Raw genomic sequence first — 12,726 nt, forward strand, 5'->3', positions numbered from 1 at the left:
GGACATTTCTCGAGGGCAGGGGTCATTGGCAGCCCCGCAGGGCTTGTGAGTGTTAAGTGCCCTTGAGCACAGTTTTTAAAGTTGTTGTTACAGGAAAGCGCCACAAGGCGGCAGCACTTCTTCGTGTCCTCTGTGTTAACTTGGGCAAACAGAGCCTTAGAGGGAGGCTTGGTGTTGGGTTGCAAATTGGAGTCGAACGTGGCTGAACACACACCGCAGGGCTTGTGTATGTTTATCTCTTCCCCCTTCCCCTGCACCGCCAGACCCCAGGCAAATCCCAAGCCTTGCAAATGTGCTATTCGGAGGGTGCTGTGGTTTGTAGGTGGGGCGATTCTAAGGAAGGAGGCTGGAGGTGGGAACCCCACTAGCAGGAGCTGTTGAGATCCGGTGTCTTTTCACAGCTCTTCGCTCCCAGCGGCTCTACCAACATTTCGTACACTAGGCTTTGCTTACCTGTAATGGGGCCGTCTTGGATCGGGAGGTTGTGGTACCATGCAGAGGAGAATGGGCAATAGAGGTCCAAGGGGCCGCTGATCTGGCGGCACGTCCTCCTTCCTGTCTCCATCAGCACCAGCACACCCCAGCCTTGGGATCCAGGCCTGCTGAGGGTCTAGGATTTGTGACATCAGCCCACCTCACAGAGGCCTGCAGGTAATAGAGTAGGCATTTCTTGCCTTTTTCTTGTTTTATAATTTATTTTCTATTTCAGCATAGTTTATATACAATGTTGTGTTTGTTTGAGTTCTACAACAACTTGATGCAGTTATAAATGTAGCTCTACCTGTAGTATTTCGGATTCTTTTCCCTGTTAGTTTATTGATGAATATTGAGCAGCATTCCCTGTGCTATCAGGTGCGTCGTCGCTGACCATCTCTTTTTGATACATTAGTGTGTTTCTGTTAATCTGACCTCCTTCTTCATCCTTCCCCGATCCCCAATTTCCCCCTCTGGGAACTCTACACTTCTTTTTTCCGTTTGTGAACCTGTGTTTCCTTTGTATACTACATCCTTTGTATCCGTTTTTAGACTCCACATATAAGTGATATCCTGGGATATGTGTCTTTCTCTCTCTAATTTTCCAGAATTAGTGAGATCATCTACTGCTCCATCCATGTTGCACCGCCAGACCCCAGGCAAATCCCAAGCCTTGCAAATGTGCTATTCGGAGGGTGCTGTGGTTTGTAGGTGGGGCGATTCTAAGGAAGGAGGCTGGAGGTGGGAACCCCACTAGCAGGAGCTGTTGAGATCCGATGTGTTTTCACAGCTCTTCCCTCCCAGCGGGTCTACCATCATTTGTGTACACTAGGCTTTGCTTACCCATAAGAGGGCCGTGTTGGATTGAGAGATTGTGGTACCATGCAGAGGAGAATGGGCAATAGAGGTGCGAGGGGTCCCTGATCTGGTGGCACGTCCTTCTCCCTGTCTCCCTCAGGACCGGCGTACTCCAGCCTTGGGAACCAGGCTTGCTGAGGCTCTAGGGTTGTGACATCAGCCCACGTCACAGAGGCCTGAGGGTAATAGAGTAAGCATTTCTTGCCTTTTTCTTGTTTTATAATTTAATATATATTTTCTATTTCAGCATAGTTTATATACAATGTTGTGTCTGTTTGAGTTCTACAGCAACTGGATGCAGTTATAAATGTAGCTGTACCTGTAGTATTTCGGATTCTTTTCCCTGTTAGATTATTGAAGAATATTGAGTAGGGTTCCCTGTGCTATCAGGTGCTTCGTCGCTGACCATCTCTTTTTGATACATTAGTGTGTTTCTGTTAATCCCGACCTCCTTCTTCATCCTTCCCCGATCCCCAATTTCCCCCTCTGGGAACTCTACACTTCTTTTTTCCGTTTGTGAACCTGTGTTTTTTCTTTGTATACTACATCCTTTGTATCGGTTTTTAGACTCCACATATAAGTGATATCCTGGGATATGTGTTTTTCTGTCTCTAATTTTCCAGAATTAGTGAGATCATCTACTGCTCCATCCATGTTGCTGCAAATAGCATGGGTTCATTTTGTTGTCTGGATGAGTGAAAGTCGACGGAGTATAGGTAGCACAACATCTTTATCCATTGATCTCTCGCTGGACATTTCGGTCGTTTGCATGTGTTTGCTATGGTAAAGAGTTCCCCAATGACCGTTGGGGTGCAAGTGTTTTATTCCAATGATGGTATTCTGTGGTAATACGAACTGGAGTGGCTTTTCCGTATCTTGTGGTAGCTCCAGATTTTAGTTTAGTAAGGAGCTTGCCTACTGATCTCCATACTGACTGTTATCAATTTACATTCCCAACAACAGCATAGTAGGGTTCCCTTTTTTGCCTGCCCTCTTGAGCACTTACTCTTTTTAGGCTTTTTAAGGACTGCAGCCAGGGAACACCTCGTCTACGTTTCTTTGCATTTTCTAATCATGACAGATCCTGAGCATCTTTTCATTTGATGTGCTGTTTTTTAAACTACGTGTGAGTACCACTGAGCTCTTGAAACGTTTCTGCCTGAGGGTCGGGCCTGATTTGAATTCATTTCAGATTACCTAGCCAAGGACATTTCTCGAGGGCAGGGGTCATTGGCAGCCCCGCAGGGCTTGTGAGTGTTAAGTGCCCTTGAGCACAGTTTTTAAAGTTGTTGTTACAGGAAAGCGCCACAAGGCGGCAGCACTTCTTCGTGTCCTCTGTGTTAACTTGGGCAAACAGAGCCTTAGAGGGAGGCTTGGTGTTGGGTTGCAAATTGGAGTCGAACGTGGCTGAACACACACCGCAGGGCTTGTGTGTGTTTATCTCTTCCCCCTTCCCCTGCACCGCCAGACCCCAGGCAAATCCCAAGCCTTGCAAATGTGCTATTCGGAGGGTGCTGTGGTTTGTAGGTGGGGCGATTCTAAGGAAGGAGGCTGGAGGTGGGAACCCCACTAGCAGGAGCTGTTGAGATCCGGTGTCTTTTCACAGCTCTTCGCTCCCAGCAGCTCTACCAACATTTCATACACTAGGCTTTGCTTACCTGTAATGGGGCCGTCTTGGATCGGGAGGTTGTGGTACCATGCAGAGGAGAATGGGCAATAGAGGTCCAAGGGGCCGCTGATCTGGCGGCACGTCCTCCTTCCTGTCTCCATCAGCACCAGCACACCCCAGCCTTGGGATCCAGGCCTGCTGAGGGTCTAGGATTTGTGACATCAGCCCACCTCACAGAGGCCTGCGGGTAATAGAGTAGGCATTTCTTGCCTTTTTCTTGTTTTATAATTTATTTTCTATTTCAGCATAGTTTATATACAATGTTGTGTTTGTTTGAGTTCTACAACAACTTGATGCAGTTATAAATGTAGCTGTAGCTGTAGTATTTCGGATTCTTTTCCCTGTTAGTTTATTGATGAATATTGAGCAGCATTCCCTGTGCTATCAGGTGCGTCGTCATTGATGAACTCTTTTTGATACATTAGTGTGTTTCTGTTAATGCCAACCTCTTACTTCATCTTTCTCCGATCCCCAATTTCCCCCGATGGTAACTGTACATTTTCTGTCTCCGTTTGTGAGTCTGTGTTTGCTCTGTACATTACGTTCCTTGGTCTCCATTTTTCGACTGCACATGTAAGTGATATCCTGGGATATGTGTCTTTCTCTCTCTAATTTTCCAGAATTAGTGAGATCATCTACTGCTCCATCCATGCTGCTACAAATAGCATGAGTTCATTTTGTTGTCTGGATGAGTGACAGTCCAGGGAGTATAGGTAGCAAAACATCTTTATCCATTGATCTCTCGCTGGACATTTCGGTCGTTTGCATGTCTTGGCTATTGTTAAGAGTTCCCCAATGACCGTTGGGGTGCAAGTGTTTTATTCCAATGATGGTATTCTGTGATAATACGAACTGGAGTGGCGTTTTTGTATCTCGTGGTAGCTCCAGTTTTTAGTTTAGTAAGGAACTTGCCTACTGATCTCCATACTGACTTTTATCAATTTATATTCCCACAAACAGCATAGTAGGGTTCCCTTTTTTGCCTGCCCTCTTGAGCACTTACTATTTTTAGGCTTTTTGAGGACTGCAGCCAGGGAACACCTCGTCTACGTTTCTTGGCATTCTCTAATCATGACAGATCCTGAGCATCTTTTCATTTGATGTGCTGTTTTTTAAACTACGTGTGAGTACCACTGAGCTCTTGAAACATTTCTGCCTGAGAGTCGGGCCTGATTTGAATTCATTTCAGATTACCTAGCCAACGACATTTCTGGAAGGCAGGGGTCATTTGCGTCCCCGCAGGTTGCAGGCCTTGTGAGTGTTAAGTGCCCTTGAGCACAGTTTTTAAAGTTGTTGTTACAGGAAAGCGCCACAAGCCGGCAGCACTTCTTCGTGTCCTCTGTGTTAACTTGGGCAAACACAGCCTTAGAGGGAGTCTTCGTGTTGGGTTGCAAATTGGATTCGAACCTGGCTGAACACACACCGCAGGGCTTGTGTATCTTTACCTCTTCCCCCTTACCCTGCACCGCCAGACCCCAGGCAAATCCCAAGCCTTGCAAATGTGCTATTCGGAGGGTGCTGTGGTTTGTAGGTGGGGCAATTCTAAGGAAGGAGGCTGGAGGTGGGAACCCCACTAGCAGGAGCTGTGGAGATCCGGTGTGTTTTCACAGCTCTTCCCTCCCAGCGGGTCTAGCATCATTTGGGTACACTAGGCTTTGCTTACCTGTAAGAGGGCCGTCTTGGATCGGGTGGTTGTGGTACCATGCAGAGGAGAATGGACAATAGAGGTCCAAGGGGCCGCTGAGCTGGTGGCACGTCCTCCTTCCTGTCTCCCTCAGCACCAGCATACCCTAGCCTTGGGACCCAGGCCTGCTGAGGCTCTAGGGTTGTGACATCAGCCCACGTCACAGAGGCCTGAGGGTAATAGAGTAGGCATTTCTTGCCTTTTTCTTGTTTTATAACTTAATATTTATTTTCTATTTCAGCATAGTTTATATACAATGTTGTGTCTGTTTGAGTTCTACAACAACTCGATGCAGTTATAAATGTAGCTGTACCTGTAGTATTTCGGATTCTTTTCCCTGTTAGTTTGTTGAAGAATATTGAGTAGCGTTCCCTGTGCTATGAGGTGCTTCGTCGTTGACCATCTCTTTTTGATACATTAGTGTGTTACTGTTAATGCCAACCTCTTACTTCATCTTTCTCCGATCCCCAATTTCCCCCGATGGTAACTCTACGTTTCGTGTCTCCGTTTGTGAGTCTGTGTTTGCTCTGTACATTACGTTCCTTGGTCTCCATTTTTAGACTGCACATGTAAGTGATATCCTGGGATATGTGTCTTTCTCTCTCTAATTTTCCAGAATTAGTGAGATCATCTGCTGCTCCATCCATGCTGCTACAAAGAGCATGAGTTCATTTTGTTGTCTGCATGAGTGACAGTCCAGGGAGTATAGGTAGCACAACCTCTTTATCCAATCATATCTCGCTGGACATTTTGGTCATTTGGGTGTCTTGGCTATGGCAAAGTGTACCACAACGACCGTTGAGGTGCAAGGGTTTTATTCCAATGATGGTATTCACTGGTTATACAAACTGGAGTGGACATGCCGACTCTCGTGGTAGCTCCAGTTTACAGTTTAGTAAGGAACTTGCCTACTGATCTCCATACTGGCTGTTAGCCATTTACATTTCCACCAACAGCATAGTAGCGTTCCGTTTTCTGCCTGCCCTCTTGAGCACTTACACTTTTTAGGCTTTTTGAGGACTGCAGGGAGGGAACACTTCGTTTACGTTTATTTGCATTCTCTAATCATGATAGATCCTGAACATCTTTTGATTTGATGTGCTGTTTTTTAAAAAGTGTGTGAGTACCACTGAGCTCTCGAAACATTTCTGCCTGGGAGTCGGGCCTGCTTTGAATTCATTTCTCATTACCTAGCCCAGGACATTTCTCGAGGGCAGGTGTCCTTTGCAGCCCCGCAGGCCTTGTGAATGTTAAGTGCCTTTCAGCACAGTTTTTCAAGTTGTTGTTTCGGGAAAGCGCCACAAGGCGGCAGCACTTCTTCGTGTCCTCTGTGTTAACTTGGGCAAACAGAGCCTTAGAGGGAGGCTTGGTGTTGGGTTGCAAATTGGATTCGAACGTGGCTGAACACACAGTGCAGGGCTTGTGTATCTTTACCTCTTCCCCCTTACCCTGCACCGCCAGACCCCAGGCAAATCCCAAGCCTTGCTAATGTGCTATTCGGAGGGTGCTGTGGTTCGTAGTTGGGGCGATTCTAAGGAAGGAGGCTGGAGGTGGGAACCCCACTAGCAGGAGCTGTTGAGATCCGATGTGTTTTCACAGCTCTTCCCTCCCAGCGGGTCTACCATCATTTGTGTACACTAGGCTTTGCTTACCTGTAATGGGGCCGTCTTGGATCGGGAGGTTGTGGTACCATGCAGAGGAGAATGGGCAATAGAGGTGCGAGGGGTCCCTGATCTGGTGGCACGTCCTTCTCCCTGTCTCCCTCAGCACCGGCGTACTCCAGCCTTGGGACCCAGGCTTGCTGAGGCTCTAGGGTTGTGACATCAGCCCACGTCACAGAGGCCTGAGGGTAATAGAGTAAGCATTTCTTGCCTTTTTCTTGTTTTATAATTTAATATATATTTTCTATTTCAGCATAGTTTATATACAATGTTGTGTCTATTTGAGTTCTACAGCAACTGGATGCAGTTATAAATGTAGCTGTACCTGTAGTATTTCGGATTCTTTTCCCTGTTAGATTATTGAAGAATATTGAGTAGCGTTCCCTGTGCTATCAGGTGCTTCGTCGTTGACCATCTCTTTTTGATACATTAGTGTGTTTCTGTTAATCCCGACCTCCTTCTTCATCCTTCCCCGATCCCCAATTTCCCCCTCTGGGAACTCTACACTTCTTTTTTCCGTTTGTGAACCTGTGTTTCCTTCGTATACTACATCCTTTGTATCCGTTTTTCGACTCCACATATAAGTGATATCCTGGGATATGTGTCTTTCTCTCTCTAATTTTCCAGAATTAGTGAGATCATCTACTGCTCCATCCATGTTGCTGCAAATAGCATGGGTTCATTTTGTTGTCTGGATGAGTGAAAGTCGACGGAGTATAGGTAGCACAACATCTTTATCCATTGATCTCTCGCTGGACATTTCGGTCGTTTGCATGTGTTTGCTATGGTAAAGAGTTCCCCAATGACCGTTGGGGTGCAAGTGTTTTATTCCAATGATGGTATTCTGTGGTAATACGAACTGGAGTGGCTTTTCCGTATCTTGTGGTAGCTCCAGTTTTTAGTTTAGTAAGGAGCTTGCCTACTGATCTCCATACTGACTGTTATCAATTTATATTCCCAACAACAGCATAGTAGGGTTCCCTTTTTTGCCTGCCCTCTTGAGCACTTACTCTTTTTAGGCTTTTTAAGGACTGCAGCCAGGGAACACCTCATCTACGTTTCTTTGCATTTTCTAATCATGACAGATCCTGAGCATCTTTTCATTTGATGTGCTGTTTTTTAAACTACGTGTGAGTACCACTGAGCTCTTGAAACGTTTCTGCCTGAGGGTCGGGCCTGATTTGAATTCATTTCAGATTACCTAGCCAAGGACATTTCTCGAGGGCAGGGGTCATTGGCAGCCCCGCAGGGCTTGTGAGTGTTAAGTGCCCTTGAGCACAGTTTTTAAAGTTGTTGTTACAGGAAAGCGCCACAAGGCGGCAGCACTTCTTCGTGTCCTCTGTGTTAACTTGGGCAAACAGAGCCTTAGAGGGAGGCTTGGTGTTGGGTTGCAAATTGGAGTCGAACGTGGCTGAACACACACCGCAGGGCTTGTGTGTGTTTATCTCTTCCCCCTTCCCCTGCACCGCCAGACCCCAGGCAAATCCCAAGCCTTGCAAATGTGCTATTCGGAGGGTGCTGTGGTTTGTAGGTGGGGCGATTCTAAGGAAGGAGGCTGGAGGTGGGAACCCCACTAGCAGGAGCTGTTGAGATCCGGTGTCTTTTCACAGCTCTTCGCTCCCAGCGGCTCTACCAACATTTCATACACTAGGCTTTGCTTACCTGTAATGGGGCCGTCTTGGATCGGGAGGTTGTGGTACCATGCAGAGGAGAATGGGCAATAGAGGTCCAAGGGGCCGCTGATCTGGCGGCACGTCCTCCTTCCTGTCTCCATCAGCACCAGCACACCCCAGCCTTGGGATCCAGGCCTGCTGAGGGTCTAGGATTTGTGACATCAGCCCACCTCACAGAGGCCTGCGGGTAATAGAGTAGGCATTTCTTGCCTTTTTCTTGTTTTATAATTTATTTTCTATTTCAGCATAGTTTATATACAATGTTGTGTTTGTTTGAGTTCTACAACAACTTGATGCAGTTATAAATGTAGCTGTAGCTGTAGTATTTCGGATTCTTTTCCCTGTTAGTTTATTGATGAATATTGAGCAGCATTCCCTGTGCTATCAGGTGCGTCGTCATTGATGAACTCTTTTTGATACATTAGTGTGTTTCTGTTAATGCCAACCTCTTACTTCATCTTTCTCCGATCCCCAATTTCCCCCGATGGTAACTGTACATTTTCTGTCTCCGTTTGTGAGTCTGTGTTTGCTCTGTACATTACGTTCCTTGGTCTCCATTTTTCGACTGCACATGTAAGTGATATCCTGGGATATGTGTCTTTCTCTCTCTAATTTTCCAGAATTAGTGAGATCATCTACTGCTCCATCCATGCTGCTACAAATAGCATGAGTTCATTTTGTTGTCTGGATGAGTGACAGTCCAGGGAGTATAGGTAGCAAAACATCTTTATCCATTGATCTCTCGCTGGACATTTCGGTCGTTTGCATGTCTTGGCTATTGTAAAGAGTTCCCCAATGACCGTTGGGGTGCAAGTGTTTTATTCCAATGATGGTATTCTGTGATAATACGAACTGGAGTGGCGTTTTTGTATCTCGTGGTAGCTCCAGTTTTTAGTTTAGTAAGGAACTTGCCTACTGATCTCCATACTGACTGTTATCAATTTATATTCCCACAAACAGCATAGTAGGGTTCCCTTTTTTGCCTGCCCTCTTGAGCACTTACTATTTTTAGGCTTTTTGAGGACTGCAGCCAGGGAACACCTCGTCTACGTTTCTTGGCATTCTCTAATCATGACAGATCCTGAGCATCTTTTCATTTGATGTGCTGTTTTTTAAACTACGTGTGAGTACCACTGAGCTCTTGAAACATTTCTGCCTGAGAGTCGGGCCTGATTTGAATTCATTTCAGATTACCTAGCCAACGACATTTCTGGAAGGCAGGGGTCATTTGCGTCCCCGCAGGTTGCAGGCCTTGTGAGTGTTAATTGCCCTTGAGCACAGTTTTTAAAGTTGTTGTTACAGGAACGCGCCACAAGGCGGCAGCACTTCTTCGTGTGCTCTGTGTTAACTTGGGCAAACACAGCCTTAGAGGGAGTCTTCGTGTTGGGTTGCAAATTGGATTCGAACCTGGCTGAACACACACCGCAGGGCTTGTGTATCATTACCTCTTCCCCCTTACCCTGCACCGCCAGACCCCAGGCAAATCCCAAGCCTTGCAAATGTGCTATTCGGAGGGTGCTGTGGTTTGTAGGTGGGGCGATTCTAAGGAAGGAGGCTGGAGGTGGGAACCCCACTAGCAGGAGCTGTGGAGATCCGGTGTGTTTTCACAGCTCTTCCCTCCCAGCGGGTCTAGCATCATTTGGGTACACTAGGCTTTGCTTACCTGTAAGAGGGCCGTCTTGGATCGGGTGGTTGTGGTACCATGCAGAGGAGAATGGACAATAGAGGTCCAAGGGGCCGCTGAGCTGGTGGCACGTCCTCCTTCCTGTCTCCCTCAGCACCAGCATACCCTAGCCTTGGGACCCAGGCCTGCTGAGGCTCTAGGGTTGTGACATCAGCCCACGTCACAGAGGCCTGAGGGTAATAGAGTAGGCATTTCTTGCCTTTTTCTTGTTTTATAACTTAATATTTATTTTCTATTTCAGCATAGTTTATATACAATGTTGTGTCTGTTTGAGTTCTACAACAACTCGATGCAGTTATAAATGTAGCTGTACCTGTAGTATTTCGGATTCTTTTCCCTGTTAGTTTGTTGAAGAATATTGAGTAGCATTCCCTGTGCTATCAGGTGCTTCATCGTTGACCATCTCTTTTTGATACATTAGTGTGTTACTGTTAATGCCAACCTCTTACTTCATCTTTCTCCGATCCCCAATTTCCCCCGATGGTAACTCTACGTTTCGTGTCTCCGTTTGTGAGTCTGTGTTTGCTCTGTACATTACGTTCCTTGGTCTCCATTTTTCGACTGCACATGTAAGTGATATCTTGGGATATGTGTCTTTCTCTCTCTAATTTTCCAGAATTAGTGAGATCATCTGCTGCTCCATCCATGCTGCTACAAAGAGCATGAGTTCATTTTGTTGTCTGCATGAGTGACAGTCCAGGGAGTATAGGTAGCACAACCTCTTTATCCAATCATATCTCGCTGGACATTTTGGTCATTTGGGTGTCTTGGCTATGGCAAAGTGTACCACAACGACCGTTGAGGTGCAAGGGTTTTATTCCAATGATGGTATTCTCTGGTTATACAAACTGGAGTGGACATGCCGACTCTCGTGGTAGCTCCAGTTTACAGTTTAGTAAGGAACTTGCCTACTGATCTCCATACTGGTTGTTAGCCATTTACATTTCCACCAACAGCATAGTAGCGTTCCGTTTTCTGCCTGCCCTCTTGAGCACTTACACTTTTTAGGCTTTTTGAGGACTGCAGGGAGGGAACACTTCGTTTACGTTTATTTGCATTCTCTAATCATGATAGATCCTGAACATCTTTTGATTTGATGTGCTGTTTTTTAAAAAGTGTGTGAGTACCACTGAGCTCTCGAAACATTTCTGCCTGGGAGTCGGGCCTGCTTTGAATTCATTTCACATTACCTAGCCCAGGACATTTCTCGAGGGCAGGTGTCCTTTGCAGCCCCGCAGTCCTTGTGAATATTAAGTGCCTTTCAGCACAGTTTTTCAAGATGTTGTTTCGGGAAAGCGCCACAAGGCGGCAGCACTTCTTCGTGTCCTCTGTGTTAACTTGGGCAAACAGAGCCTTAGAGGGAGGCTTGGTGTTGGGTTGCAAATTGGATTCGAACGTGGCTGAACACACAGTGCAGGGCTTGTGTATCTTTACCTCTTCCCCCTTACCCTGCACCGCCAGACCCCAGGCAAATCCCAAGCCTTGCAAATGTGCTATTCGGAGTGTGCTGTGGTTTGTAGGTGGGGCGATTCTAAGGAAGGAGGCTGGAGGTGGGAACCCCACTAGCAGGAGCTGTTGAGATCCGATGTGTTTTCACAGCTCTTCCCTCCCAGCGGGTCTACCATCATTTGTGTACACTAGGCTTTGCTTACCCGTACGAGGGCCGTGTTGGATTGAGAGATTGTGGTACCATGCAGAGGAGAATGGGCAATAGAGGTGCGAGGGGTCCCTGATCTGGTGGCACGTCCTTCTCCCTGTCTCCCTCAGGACCGGCGTACTCCAGCCTTGGGACCCAGGCTTGCTGAGGCTCTAGGGTTGTGACATCAGCCCACGTCACAGAGGCCTGAGGGTAATAGAGTAAGCATTTCTTGCCTTTTTCTTGTTTTATAATTTAATATATATTTTCTATTTCAGCATAGTTTATATACAATGTTGTGTCTGTTTGAGTTCTACAGCAACTGGATGCAGTTATAAATGTAGCTGTACCTGTAGTATTTCGGATTCTTTTCCCTGTTAGTTTATTGATGAATATTGAGCAGCATTCCCTGTGCTATCAGGTGCGTCGTCATTGATGAACTCTTTTTGATACATTAGTGTGTTTCTGTTAATGCCAACCTCTTACTTCATCTTTCTCCGATCCCCAATTTCCCCCGATGGTAACTGTACATTTTCTGTCTCCGTTTGTGAGTCTGTGTTTGCTCTGTACATTACGTTCCTTGGTCTCCATTTTTCGACTGCACATGTAAGTGATATCCTGGGATATGTGTCTTTCTCTCTCTAATTTTCCAGAATTAGTGAGATCATCTACTGCTCCATCCATGCTGCTACAAATAGCATGAGTTCATTTTGTTGTCTGGATGAGTGACAGTCCAGGGAGTATAGGTAGCAAAACATCTTTATCCATTGATCTCTCGCTGGACATTTCGGTCGTTTGCATGTCTTGGCTATTGTAAAGAGTTCCCCAATGACCGTTGGGGTGCAAGTGTTTTATTCCAATGATGGTATTCTGTGATAATACGAACTGGAGTGGCGTTTTTGTATCTCGTGGTAGCTCCAGTTTTTAGTTTAGTAAGGAACTTGCCTACTGATCTCCATACTGACTGTTATCAATTTATATTCCCACAAACAGCATAGTAGGGTTCCCTTTTTTGCCTGCCCTCTTGAGCACTTACTATTTTTAGGCTTTTTGAGGACTGCAGCCAGGGAACACCTCGTCTACGTTTCTTGGCATTCTCTAATCATGACAGATCCTGAGCATCTTTTCATTTGATGTGCTGTTTTTTAAACAACGTGTGAGTACCACTGAGCTCTTGAAACATTTCTGCCTGAGAGTCGGGCCTGATTTGAATTCATTTCAGATTACCTAGCCAACGACATTTCTGGAAGGCAGGGGTCATTTGCGTCCCCGCAGGTTGCAGGCCTTGTGAGTGTTAAGTGCCCTTTGAGCACAGTTTTTAAAGTTGTTGTTACAGGAACGCGCCACAAGGCGGCAGCACTTCTTCGTGTGCTCTGTGTTAACTTGG

This window comes from Eubalaena glacialis, chromosome 7 (assembly GCF_028564815.1).
Source record: "Eubalaena glacialis isolate mEubGla1 chromosome 7, mEubGla1.1.hap2.+ XY, whole genome shotgun sequence".
Lineage (NCBI taxonomy): Eukaryota > Metazoa > Chordata > Mammalia > Artiodactyla > Balaenidae > Eubalaena > Eubalaena glacialis.